Source organism: Mobula birostris, chromosome 9 (genome assembly GCF_030028105.1).
Source record: "Mobula birostris isolate sMobBir1 chromosome 9, sMobBir1.hap1, whole genome shotgun sequence".
Taxonomy (NCBI): Eukaryota; Metazoa; Chordata; class Chondrichthyes; order Myliobatiformes; family Myliobatidae; genus Mobula; species Mobula birostris.
In genome coordinates, this window is record NC_092378.1 from 66351095 (window position 1) to 66363805 (window position 12711).

The 12711-nt window shown below is 41.2% G+C and overlaps 1 protein-coding gene across 8 annotated transcripts in view; it reads right to left on the reverse strand.

Annotated features, from left to right (window-relative positions):
* ppp1r12a (protein phosphatase 1, regulatory subunit 12A) overlaps positions 1 to 12711 on the reverse strand; it is a 245638-nt gene that overhangs the window by 148989 nt on the left and 83938 nt on the right. The window lies entirely within an intron of this gene.

The following is a 12711-nucleotide window of genomic DNA, read 5'->3' on the forward strand; positions in this document are numbered from 1 at the left end:
CTCCATTAATGCAAAGTAAATCAGAATCATCACCATCATTCACATGAGCAATCCTATAAGCTGACGTTCTCTTCCTAATATCATCATAGTGGAGACCAAAATATTTATTCTGAATAATTCAAATTTAAGATTGCACTTTTACTTAAATATACCCATTGAATCATTCCACATTCACGTTCCCACCACTCACTTTAAAAAAAATATGGTTGATCTCCTGGAATTTAATCCAAAAATATTTCAGTCCTGTAGATAGACCAATTCTCCCAAATATTTAATAGCCTGTCATTGATCCTCACTTTTTCTAAAGCTGCATTCAATACTGTCTTCAAGTTTTTGCTCATGAAATAGAGGGAGGATAAGAAAAACAAAAAATACACAAGAGGAAATCCCTCAAAAGCAAGTGCACACAAGTCCTATCAATCTGCCAACCACAGTAGAACAAAAGTACAATTATGGAAAAAAAAATATGCACAAAAACTGACAGCCAATGTGCAAAAGACAAACTGTAAGTACAAAAAAAACTAGAGCTAGAGGTGATAGGCTAAGGGTGAAAGATGAAATATTTAAGGGGAAGCTAAGAGGGAACTTCTTCACTCAGCGTGGAACAAGTTGCCAGCGAAAGTGATGGATGTGGGTTCAATTTCAACATTTAAGAGAAGTCTGGATAGGTACATGGATGGGAGCGGTATGGTCCAGGTACAGACTGATGGGACTGGGCAGTATAACAGTTTAGCCTGGTCTACATGTGCCATACAACCTGTTTCTGTGCAGTCATACTCTATTACTGTATGACAGTTTTTTTAAAAAAGCAGTGTTATCCTTTGTTCTTGCCAATGTTTATCTTCTCTGACATTACTATAAACAAATCATCCCATCCCTATCATGTGACTGTGGGAAACTGTTGCACACCAAATGCTCATCATATTTCCAAGACTCCACAGCAACGAGGTTCCAAGGAAATTTAGTAAACTGTTTGGATTATTAACTTTATCATACATCCAGATTCATTGCATCACATTCAACTGAGAGCTAGCAGTAAGTCAAAAGTGCATATTCTACAAAAAAAAATGTGAATTAAATTGATGCAAGAATCCGGTCAGATTCAAAGTTCAAAAGTTCAAAGTAAATTTATTATCAAAGTACATACATGTCACCATATACAACTGAGATTTATTTTCTTGCAGACACTCAGAGTAGATACAAAGAGACACAATAGAATCAATGAAAAACTACACAAAGACAAGCAACCAATGTGCAAAAGACAAATTGGGTAAATACAAAAAAAGTAAAAACAAAATAATAAATAATGAGTTGCAGTCCTTGAAAATGAATCAGCTCAGATTCATTCTTAGAAACAATCTAATATCATACAGCAATTTAAAATCTCAAGAATGCAATTGTCAATAACAACAGTAATTTTACTTGGAGCTAAAACATGAGAAAAATTTGTTATATTTTTAAAGCTAGAAGCCGGTGCAACATTCTGAACTGTTCAACACAAGTTGGCAAAGATATTCCATCAATGTACCCATAACACATAAAGCTCAGTTAGAGAGTACTTGAAGATCTATGAATTTGTGACATCGTAATTACCTGGTCCAACAGTATGATAACTCAGAAAACCTTCTTGTGACAATGTTGGGTTTCAGTCTTTTATATAACTTTGTTTTAAAAATAGTACATCTCACCAGGCTCTTGTCTACATTCTGCAACAGCAATCAAATCTCTTCTGGAGGTCAAAGGTCTTTGTGGATATCACTAAAGAATGCTATTTGGTTTGACAAAAGTACCATACCATGGTAACAGGCCCAAAAAAAGACCAGATCCAAATGAATCACTCAACGCTGGCCGGCAGGATGTCCAAAATTGCATATTTGGTTAGTAAGGGATACATGGTCTTTTTCTCTGCTTCCAGCTTTCCAGGGATTCATTCAATCTATGCAGTACAGTTGATGATTACCTTGTCTGCCTTTCAAGGGTCTCTTCTCTATCTGAGACCATGCAAAAGATTTTAAACAGTAAAGGGTAAGATCAGCCTCCAAATGATTCACCACTACACAGCTACTCCAGTTTATAAACCCAAAGTGTGCCTCTGAATGAGGTCTTTCTTAATTACTGCATCCACTCAAACATAATTCCCCTAAAAAGAGAAGATGAATACTCAGGAGCTACAAGATTTCCACAATGCTAGTTAACACTCAGACTACCAACTACAAGCATACCAGTAACAGGAACAAATAAACTGCACCCAGCATTTTTATATCAAAGGGAGCTTTAGTCAAGCACAAAAGCCAGCTTACCAGCCACCTGTTAGGTTGTCACATAGGCAAAAACCTCCTTCCCTCCCCTCCCCTCCTCTGCGCTAATTAAATTTCATTTTTAATAGTAATTTTATTTTTTTAATATGTATTGCACTTTACTGCTACAAAACAAATTTCATGACATATGCCAGTTACATTAAACCCAATTCTGATCTTGGACAGGAACTTGACCCATCCAGCTGAATATAATAAAACATTACCGCTGGATATTAAATACAAGGACTAAAATACCAGCACGAGCAAATTACTGTGGAATTCTTCTACACAGCAATTTGAGGAAAATTCCTTAGCCGTAACACTATGAACAAATACAGGCAGCCCTGAGTCCTAGTCTGCATATGGGTTATGCTCTTCAGAGCTGCTGTCCATTAGCCCATTGCTCCAAGTCAAAAAGAAAAGTCCATTTTCAACAGCCACTCATAGTCAAAGTTAAGTACACTATTGTTTGAACAGGTACATGCTTGAACGGGTACAATGAAAGATTTGCAGCATTACAGATAGCAACATTAACACAATTTAAAACCATACACAATTTTTGCATAAAGAAGAAAACAATTAGAACAAATACAAGAGATTCAGCATTCACTGGAAATCCAGAGTAACACCCACAAAATTTTGGAGGAACTCAGCAGATCAGGTAGCATCTATGGAGCAGAATAAATAGTCGATGTTTCACGTTCAGCACCTTCTCAGCCTGAAACATCAACTGTTCATTACTCTCCACAGATGCTGCCTGACCTGCTGAGTTCCTCCAGCATTTTGTGTGTTAAACTGGAACAAAAAAAGTTATTTTAAAGCAAATTGGTCAAAGTGGTCATAATGCTGCTATACTGAGACAACGATTAGGATTTTGCTGGCTGGTTCACAAACCAAATGGTTGAATGGAAGTAACTATCCTTTAACCTGATGAGGCTTCTATACCTCCTGCCCAACGGTAGTCGTAAGAAGATGGCAAAGCCCAGATGGTGAATATTTTTGATGGATGTTACCTTGTTGAAAAAGCACCTTTTAGGTATCACTCCACGTGTAACTTTCTCGAGAAAGTTAATTCATTTCATTATCACTCCTAACACTAATCATAATCAAGCTAATAGTATATCCTATATTTAGTCATTCGAAAACACATGAAGCTGTTATCAATAGGTTGAAAAATGTTTCAAAAGCGTATCAAAGAATTTGCCTTATAAATTGTTGAGTCATCTGTAAAAGAAGCCCCTGCCCACCGGTATTTACAAATAAAGCCAGCTTCACTATAATTAAAGCTATTGAAATACTCAGACAAAACAATTCAAGGTTGGTGGCCATTTTCTCCACAGAAATTGCCTAATTTAGTGATACCTTGCTGAACACACACCTTTCTGACATTTCCATCGGGGAGGTGGAACAAGAGCCTGAAGATCCACACTCAACGATTGAGAAACAACTCCCCTTTATGCCATCAGATTTGTGAACAGTCCATGAATACTACCTTCTTTTTTTTGTATAGCTTGAGTACACCTTATCCAAAATTCCAAAATCTGGAAAACTGAAGTGCAATTTATTTATTTATTTATTTTTGAGTACTGACATGATGCCACAAATGGAAAATTCCACGGGTGCTAGGAAGGTTCTTAGGTAATATGCTGGTCTGTCTGTGGTGCGCAGAGTTCTGAGAAGTGACCTTACAAATGTAATGAACAGGAGTTAATGAAATATATAGCACTGCATAAAATGAAAAATGAAGATCTCAATCCTGTATTGAGAGTCGCTTCGTCAGCATCAGAGTAAACATATGCCACTTAACAGTACGCTGATCATGAAACAAGCAAAAATTTAAGTAATTGTGAATATTCATCAGGCTGGCTGCAGAAATTTAACAAAAGACATGGCATTAAATGTTTAATGATTTGTGGTGATAAAGTATCTGCTGATCAAGCAGCAGAGAAATTCATCAATGAATTCAAAGATCATAGAACCATAGAACACTACAGCACAGAAAACAACACACATAAAAGTTGCTGGTGAACGCAGCAGGCCAGGCAGCATCTCTAGGAAGAGGTGCAGTCGACGTTTCAGGCCAAGACCCTTCATCAGGACTAACTGAAGGAAGAGTGAGTAAGGGATTTGAAAGTTGGAGGGAGAGGGGGAGATCCAAAATGATAGGAGAAGACAGGAGGGGGAGGGATGGAGCCAAGAGCTGGACAGGTGATAGGTAAAAGGGATACGAGAGGATCATGGGACAGGAGGTCCGGGAAGAAAGACGGGGGGGGGGGGGACCCAGAGGATGGGCAAGGGGTATATTCAGAGGGACAGAGGGAGAAAAAGGAGAGTGAGAGGAAGTGTGTGTGTATAAAAATAAGTAACAGATGGGGTACGAGGGGGAGGTGAGGCATTAGCGGAAGTTAGAGAAGTCGATGTTCATACCATCAGGTTGGAGGCTACCCAGACGGAATATAAGGTGTTGTTCCTCCAACCTGAGTGTGGCTTCATCTTTACAGTAGAGGAGGCCCTGGATAGACATGTCAGAATGGGAATGGGATGTGGAATCCACTGGGAGATCCTGCTTTCTCTGGCGGACAGGGCGTAGATGTTCAGCAAAGCGGTCTCCCAGTCTGCGTCGGGTCTCGCCAATATATAAAAGGCCACATCGGGAGCACCGGACGCAGTATATCACCCCAGCCAACTCACAGGTGAAGAGTTGCCTCACCTGGAAGGACTGTCTGTTTGGGGCCCTGAATGGTGGTAAGGGAGGAAGTGTAAGGGCATGTGTAGCACTTGTTCCGCTTACATGGATAAGTGCCAGGAGGGAGATCAGTGGGGAGGGATGGGGGGGACGAATGGACAAGGGAGTTGCGTAGGGAGCGATCCCTGCGGAATGCAGAGAGAGGGGGGGGGGAGGGAAAGATGTGCTTAGTGGTGGGATCCCGTTGGAGGTGGCGGAAGTTACGGAGGATAATATGTTGGATCCGGAGGCTGGTGGGGTGGTAGGTGAGGACCAGGGGAACCCTATTCCTAGTGGGGCGGTGGGAGGATGGAGTGAGAGCAGATGTACGTGAAATGGGGGAGATGCGTTTAAGAGCAGAGTTGATAGTGGAGGAAGGGAAGCCCCTTTCTTTAAAAAATGAAGACATCTCCCTCGTCCTAGAATGAAAAGCCTCATCCTGAGAGCAGATGCGGCGGAGACGGAGGAATTGCGAGAAGGGGATGGCATTTTTGCAAGAGACAGGGTGAGAAGAGGAATAGTCCAGATAGCTGTGAGAGTCAGTAGGCTTATAGTAGACATCAGTGGATAAATTGTCTCCAGAGGCAGAGACAGAAAGATCTAGAAAGGGGAGGGAGGTGTCGGAAATGGACCAGGTAAACTTGAGGGCAGGGTGAAAGTTGGAGGCAAAGTTAATAAAGTCAACGTTGTCATTCGGCCCTTCTATTCTGTGCCAAAACTGTATTCCGCTAGTCCCATTGACCTGCACCCAGTCCATAACCCTCCAGACCTCTCCCATCCATGTATCTATCCAATTTATTCTTAAAACTTAAGAGTGAGCCCACATTTACGTCTACCACATCAGATGGCAGCTCGTTCCACACTCCCACCACTGAGTGAAGTAGTTCCCCCCCAATATTCCCCCTAAACCTTTCCCCTTTCACCCTAAAGCCATGTCCTCTTGTATTTATCTCTCCTAATCTAAGTGGAAAGAGCCTACTCGCATTTACTCTGTCTATACCCCTCTGTCCAGATCCCTCTGCAAGCTTTGAAAGCCTTCCTTGCTGTCCACAAAGCCTCCAACAACTATCTACCACGCACAAAGCCATGCTGACTATCCTTAATCAGCCCTTGGCTATCCAAGTACCTGTATATCCAATCTCTCAGAACACCTTCCAATAATTTACCTACTACTGACGTCAGGCTCACCGGCCTGTAATTACCTGGTTTACTTTTGGAGCCTTTTTTAAACAATGGAACAACATTGCTGATAAAAATCTAATTCACTGAATGGCTATATCAATACATATGTGATGAAGAAGACAAAGACTGCTTACCGGTAGCGGAATCAGATTCAGGGTTTATTATTATCGCAAACACGAGGAAATCTGAAGATGCTGGAAACTCAAGCAACACACAAAAAATGCTGGTGAACGCAGGCCAGGCAGCATCCAGGACAGTCAACTGTACCTCTTCTTATAGATGCTGCCTGGTCTGCTACGTTCACCAGCATTTTTTGTGTGTGTTTATTATCATTGCCATTGTTTTGAAATGTATTAACACATTTGTCAGCACAAATTCAGAGTCGGAAATGATGGAAATCCCAAAGATATCTCATTATATATTCTAAAATCCAAAAGTATCTGAAATCCAAAACACTTCAGGCCCAAACATTTCAGATAAGGGGTAATAATCCTGTAACACACATAAAAATTGCTGCTGAACTCAGCAGGCCAGGCAGCATCTATAGGAAGAGGTACAGTCAACATTTCGGGCCCAGACCCTTCGTCAGGACTAAATGAAAGAAGAGATAGTAAGAGATTTGAAACTGGGAGGGGGAGGGGGAGATCCGAAATGATAGGAGAAGACAGGAGGGGGGTGGATGGAGCTAAGAGCTGGAAAGAAAAAAATATATATAATAATAATATGGATGGGGCACCTCCCCTTCCTACTCCGTCTGTTATTTATTTATTTGTTATTTTTTTCTCTCTCTCTCTCTTTTTTCTCCCTCTGTCTCTATACTCCTTGCCCATCCTCTGGGCTTACCCCTCCCCTTTTCTTTCATCCTAGCCCTCCCGTCCCATGATCCTCTCATATCCCTTTTGCCAATCAACTTTCCAGCTCTTAGCTCCATCCCTCTCCCTCCTGTCTTCTCCTATCATTTCAGATCTCCCCCTCCCCCTTCCAAATCTCTTACTATCTCTTCTTTCAGTTAGTCCTGATGAAGGGTCTTGGCCTGAAATGTCAACTGTACTTCTTCCTATAGATGCTGCCTGGCCTGCTGCATTCTCCAGCAATTTTTATGTGTGTTGCTTGAAATTCCAGTATCTGCAGATTTCCTTGTGTTTGCGTAATAATCCTGTGATATTTTTGTAATTTACAGATTTGTCTTTGCCCTTTTGCTGTAAAACAACTTTCATGGCATTTGTTAGTGGCAATGAATCCGAATCTAAACATTCTAAGATTCCTTTTTTTTAAAAATGTACTGAATTTCCCCAAAAGCTGTTCTATGATCTGTTTAACAGGTGCTTTTCAATTAATCTTGAGTCTCAATTTTGTGGGGTAAATTACTTCATGGGTGCTGTAAATTTCTATCCCCAGTCAAAGGAAGTTTCCTAGTTTAAATTTCACATCAAGGCTTCAAAGGCTGAGCTGGCTTGATTTGAATTTGGAACAGCCAAAGGACCTATTATGGTCGTCATTTTTAAAGTTAGTCCATGCCTCATGATGACTTCACGGGCTGCATGAAACATTGGAGACCTGACAACATATTGAGCAATCTAGTTTGTCCGAAATGCTTATCACACATCAAGTGTATAATACTCTTTATGTTGCCATCTCTGAGCCATAATAAATGTAGATTACTATACTTTGAAATACATCAGGAAATAGCACGAGTGCACAGTTGCAAGACAGTAATCCTGAAGTGACAATGGAGGATCTCAACCTGAAACACTGGTTATTTATTCATTTCCAGAAATGCTGGCTGACCCTCGGAGTTCATCCAGTATGTTGCTCTGGACTTCCATCATCTGCAGACCTTAGGACGTAGGAGCAGAATCAGGCCTTTCACCCCATCGAGTCTGGTCTGCCATTCTGATCCCGGATCCCACTCAACCACATACACCTGCCTTCTCACCATATCCTTTGATGTCCTGACCGATCTTCAACCTTGAATATACCCACGGACTTGACCTCCACTGCACTCTGTGGCAGAGCATTTCACAGATTCACTACTCTCTGGCTAAAAAAAAATGCCAACACTGCAATTGCCTTCCTTACCACAGACTCAATCTGTAAATTAACCTTCTGGGAGTCCTGAACGAGGACTCCTAAGGCCCTCTGCACCTCTGGTGTTTGAACCTTCTCCCTATTTAGGTAACAGTCCACACTACTGTTCCTTTTACCAAAATGCGTTATCATACATTTCCCAGCACTATTCCATCTGCCACTTTTTTTTGCCCATTCTTCCAATTTATCTAAGGCCTGCTGCAATTGAATTACTACCCCTCCACTTATCTTTGTATCATCTGCAAACTTTGCCACAAAGCCATCAATTTCATTATCCAAATCACTGACGAGATGCGAAAAGCAGCGCTCCCAATACTGTCCCGAGAAACACCGCTGGACACTGACAGCCAACCGGGAAAGGCCCCTTTTATTCCCATCGCTGCCTCCTGCCTGTCAGCTATTGCTCTATCGGGGCCAGTATCTTTCCTGTAACGTCAAAGGATTTTATTTTGTTAAGCAGCCTCATGTTTGGCACCTTATGAAATGCCTTCTGAAAACCCAAGTAACTCCTTTATCCATCCTGCTTGTTACTTCCTCAAAGAATTCTACCAGATTTGGCAGACAAGATTTCTCTTGACAGAAACCATGGTGACTTTGACTTATTTATTATTAGTCTCCAGGTACCCTGAAACCTCTTCCTTAATTATGGACTGCAACACTTTCCTAACCACTGAGGTTAGGCTGACTGACGTACAACTTCCTTTCTTTTGCCTTCCCCTCTTCTTCTAGAGTGCAGTGACATTTGGAATCTTCCAGTCCTCTGGGACCATGCCAGAATCAAGTGATTCTTGAAAGATCATGACAAATGCATCCATTATCTCTTCAGTAACCTCTCTCAGAACTCTAGAATGTATTCCATCTGGTCCAGGTGACTTATCCACATTTAAGACCTTGAGTTTGCCCAGCACTCTTGCCTTTGTAATGGCAATGACACTCTCTCCTACTCCCTGACACTCATGGACTTCTGGTACACTGCTAGTGTCTTCCACAGTAAAGACAGATACAAAGAACCAATTAACTTCATCTGCCATTTCTTTGTCCCCAGTCACTACCAACATCATCTTCCAGCGGTCCAATGTCAACTCTCACTTCCATTTTATTCTTTGTATAACCACAAACAACTTTTGGCATCCTGCTTTATACTATTGGCTAGTTTCATCTTTTCCCTTCTTGTAGCTTATTTGGATGCCTTTTGTTGGACTTCAAAAGCTTCACAATCACTTTTGCAACCTTATAACCCTCATACTTATAACCCTGAAGTGATGATGCACTTGCACACTGTATCAGAAAAGCAGGCAGCCATCTATCTCCACCGACCCACTCTGTGGTTCAGTAAGAAAGCTGAGCCCGTCTTCGTCTCACTGTGTGCACGCCCATGCTCTCCTACTTACCACTTACCTCCCATATATTCCAAGTAATTGTCAACACCTACCTTGAATACAAGATAATACATATCAAAAAAGATATTATCTCCTTATAAAGCTAATAAAGGCTTCCTTTAATAATGACAGGTTGTTAAATCACGCCCCCCACCCCTCAGGAGGAAGACACTATTCAAGGAACAGTAACTGTCCAGACAAGATGCAAAGTAAAAACTTCACATCAAGGCTTCAAGGCTGAACTGGCTTGATTTTAATGTGGAAGAGCCAAAGGATCTATTATAGTCATCACTTTCAGAGTTAGTCCACTCTTATTTACTGAGATACAGTGCAAATTAGGCCCTTCCAGCCCTTTGAGCAGGGCGCCCAGCAACACCCCATTTCACCCTCACTTAATCACAATTACCAATTAACCTGACTAGTAGGTCTTTGGACTGTAGGAGAAAACTGAAAAAGACTTGAGCCAAAATGGAAACAGATCTCTACAAAGTCATAGCAATTAATCACAAATATAAAACATAAAACAATTGATTGCATCAGTATTCACCCCCTTCAAGCCAGTATTAAGTAGACGCAACTACAGTAATTACACCCTTGAGTCTGTGTGGATAGGCCTCCATCAGCTTTGCACATCTGGACATTGCAAAAGTGCCTTACAAAACTGCTCAAGCTCTGTCAGATTGCAAGGGGATCATGGGTGAACAATCCTTTTCAAGTCCAGCCACAAATTCTCAATTGGATTGAGGTCTGGATTCTGACTTGGCCACTCCAGGACATTAACTTTGTTGTTTTTAAGCCTTTCCTGTGCAGCTTTGGCTTTATGCTTAGGGTCATTGTCCTGCTGGAAACCAAATTCCCCCCACCCACTTTCCCCTACCCCCACCTTATTCTGGATTCTGCAGACCTGATGAAGAATCTTGGCCTGAAACATCAACAGTTGATTCCCTTCCAGAGATGCTGCCTGACCTGCTGAGTCACTTCAGCATTTTGTATCTGTGGTAAGATTCATAAGTTACGGTGTATTTATTGCTCATCCTTAACTGCTGTGTAATCATGCAACTTCAATGGGTGGTACAATTACTTTCATCCACATTTATACACATTCTCCCGCTGTATAAAGTAAATTCAATAGATCACATAAACTTAAGTTCACACATTACACAGCACAAAGTATAAATTGCAACCTCGTCTTATTCATATTATTGACAAACAATTAATCAAATTATTCTGGTTAAAAGCAAAGGTGATCACAAAGTAATCCTGCACAAACAAGAAAATCTGCAGATGCTACAAATCCAAGCAATACACACAAAATGCTGGAGGAACTCAGCAGGCCAGGCAGCATCTAGGAAAAGAATACAGTCAATGTTTTGGGCAAAACCCTTCGAAACAATGTCATCCTTTCCACGTTCACAACAATAATACTTTTTAACTTCCAACCATTTAAGATTGGGATTCTTTTGCCTTCAAATAGATCATGTTATCTAACCGAACTGAACAGCCTTACAACTGAAGCAAACTAAAAATTCTGAACTGCTTTGAGGGTTCTGAAAATGAGCAAGAGCAATAATATTTAGTCAATATGCCTGACACATAAAATACTCTGCCTTTATTTGGCAACTATAACTCTAATATATGGAGTGTGTAGAGAAACTATTGAATCAGCCACTAATTACTCCCATTCATCTCAACAGGTTTTACCCACTTCTCTTCCTCCACCTTCCTTAGCTGTGTACTAAGACAATCAAATTTCATGCATTTCACATGTTGCTTAAAATCTGGAAGCACCCTATGAGAAATATAATTCAATATTCCAAGTACATAAAACACCAATCATTAACCGTACAAGGACAACATTAAAGTTTAACTCACTTAAAAGTATACTTAATGGGGTGTGCTGTTGAAATGGGGGTGCAAATACAGTGCTCTGGCAGATCACTCATGATCAGTGTTATCAAGTTGAAGACAATGCAAAGCACTTTCATAACTTGCCTACACTAGCAAAAACAATGTTTTCTCTTAAAACAAATACTTTAAACAGCAGGCACTGGTTTATCTTTGGCAACATTATTGTCAATTATCACACGTTGCTCAGAGCACCTTCCAATGACCATTCACTCACAACACACTGAAGGAACTCAGCGTGTCGGGCAGCATCCATGGAAAAGAACAGTCAACGTCCTGACGAAGGGTTCCGGCCCAAAACGTTGACTGTTCTTTCCCACGGATGCTGCTCGACCTGCTTAGTTCCTCCAGTGTGTTGTGAGTGTTGCTTTGACCCCAGCATCTGCAGAGTATTTTGTGTTAATGACCATCCATGTGTTAGCCATGTTCGAACAAACTGAAAGTCACAGAGCATAACAGCACAGAAACAGCCCTTCGGCCCATCGTGTCCCTGCTGAACTTATTATTCTGCCTTGTCTCATCGACCCACACCTTGAGCATGCCCCTCCCCCTCCATACCCCTCCCATCCATGTATTCACATCCACCACTTCCACCGGAAGTCTGTTCCACACTCTCATCACTCTGAATAAAGATCCCCCTCAAATCCCCCTTCAGCTTTTCAACTTTCACCCTTAACCTATGCTCTCCAGTTCTAGTCTCGCCCAACCTCAGTTGAAAAAGGCCTGCTTGCTTTTACACTACCCACATAATCTAGCACACTTGTTGACTGATCTTAACTTTCAGTTCATTGCCTCAAATGTAAAAAGTGTTCAAATTCATCTAATTTCTCTTACCATTTTGGTTACTTCTTGCACCTATTTAAAATCTCAGACATCTTCCAAAACTGGTATCTTGTGCCTCCATCACTGTTTTGGCTTTTCTATTCACAGCTATGCTGAAGTCTGGACTACCAGTCCAAATTATGTCCTCAGTCTTTAAGTGACATGCAGAGAAAATATTCCTCTCCGCATGCTCAATGTGAAATCATTGGTTAAGACTTAAATGATAACTGACTGCATCAGCCCAAATTAATCACTCAGTCCATGTAATGGGATCTGGTGCCTCCTGTTCCTTGGAAATTACCATCAGCTCAAG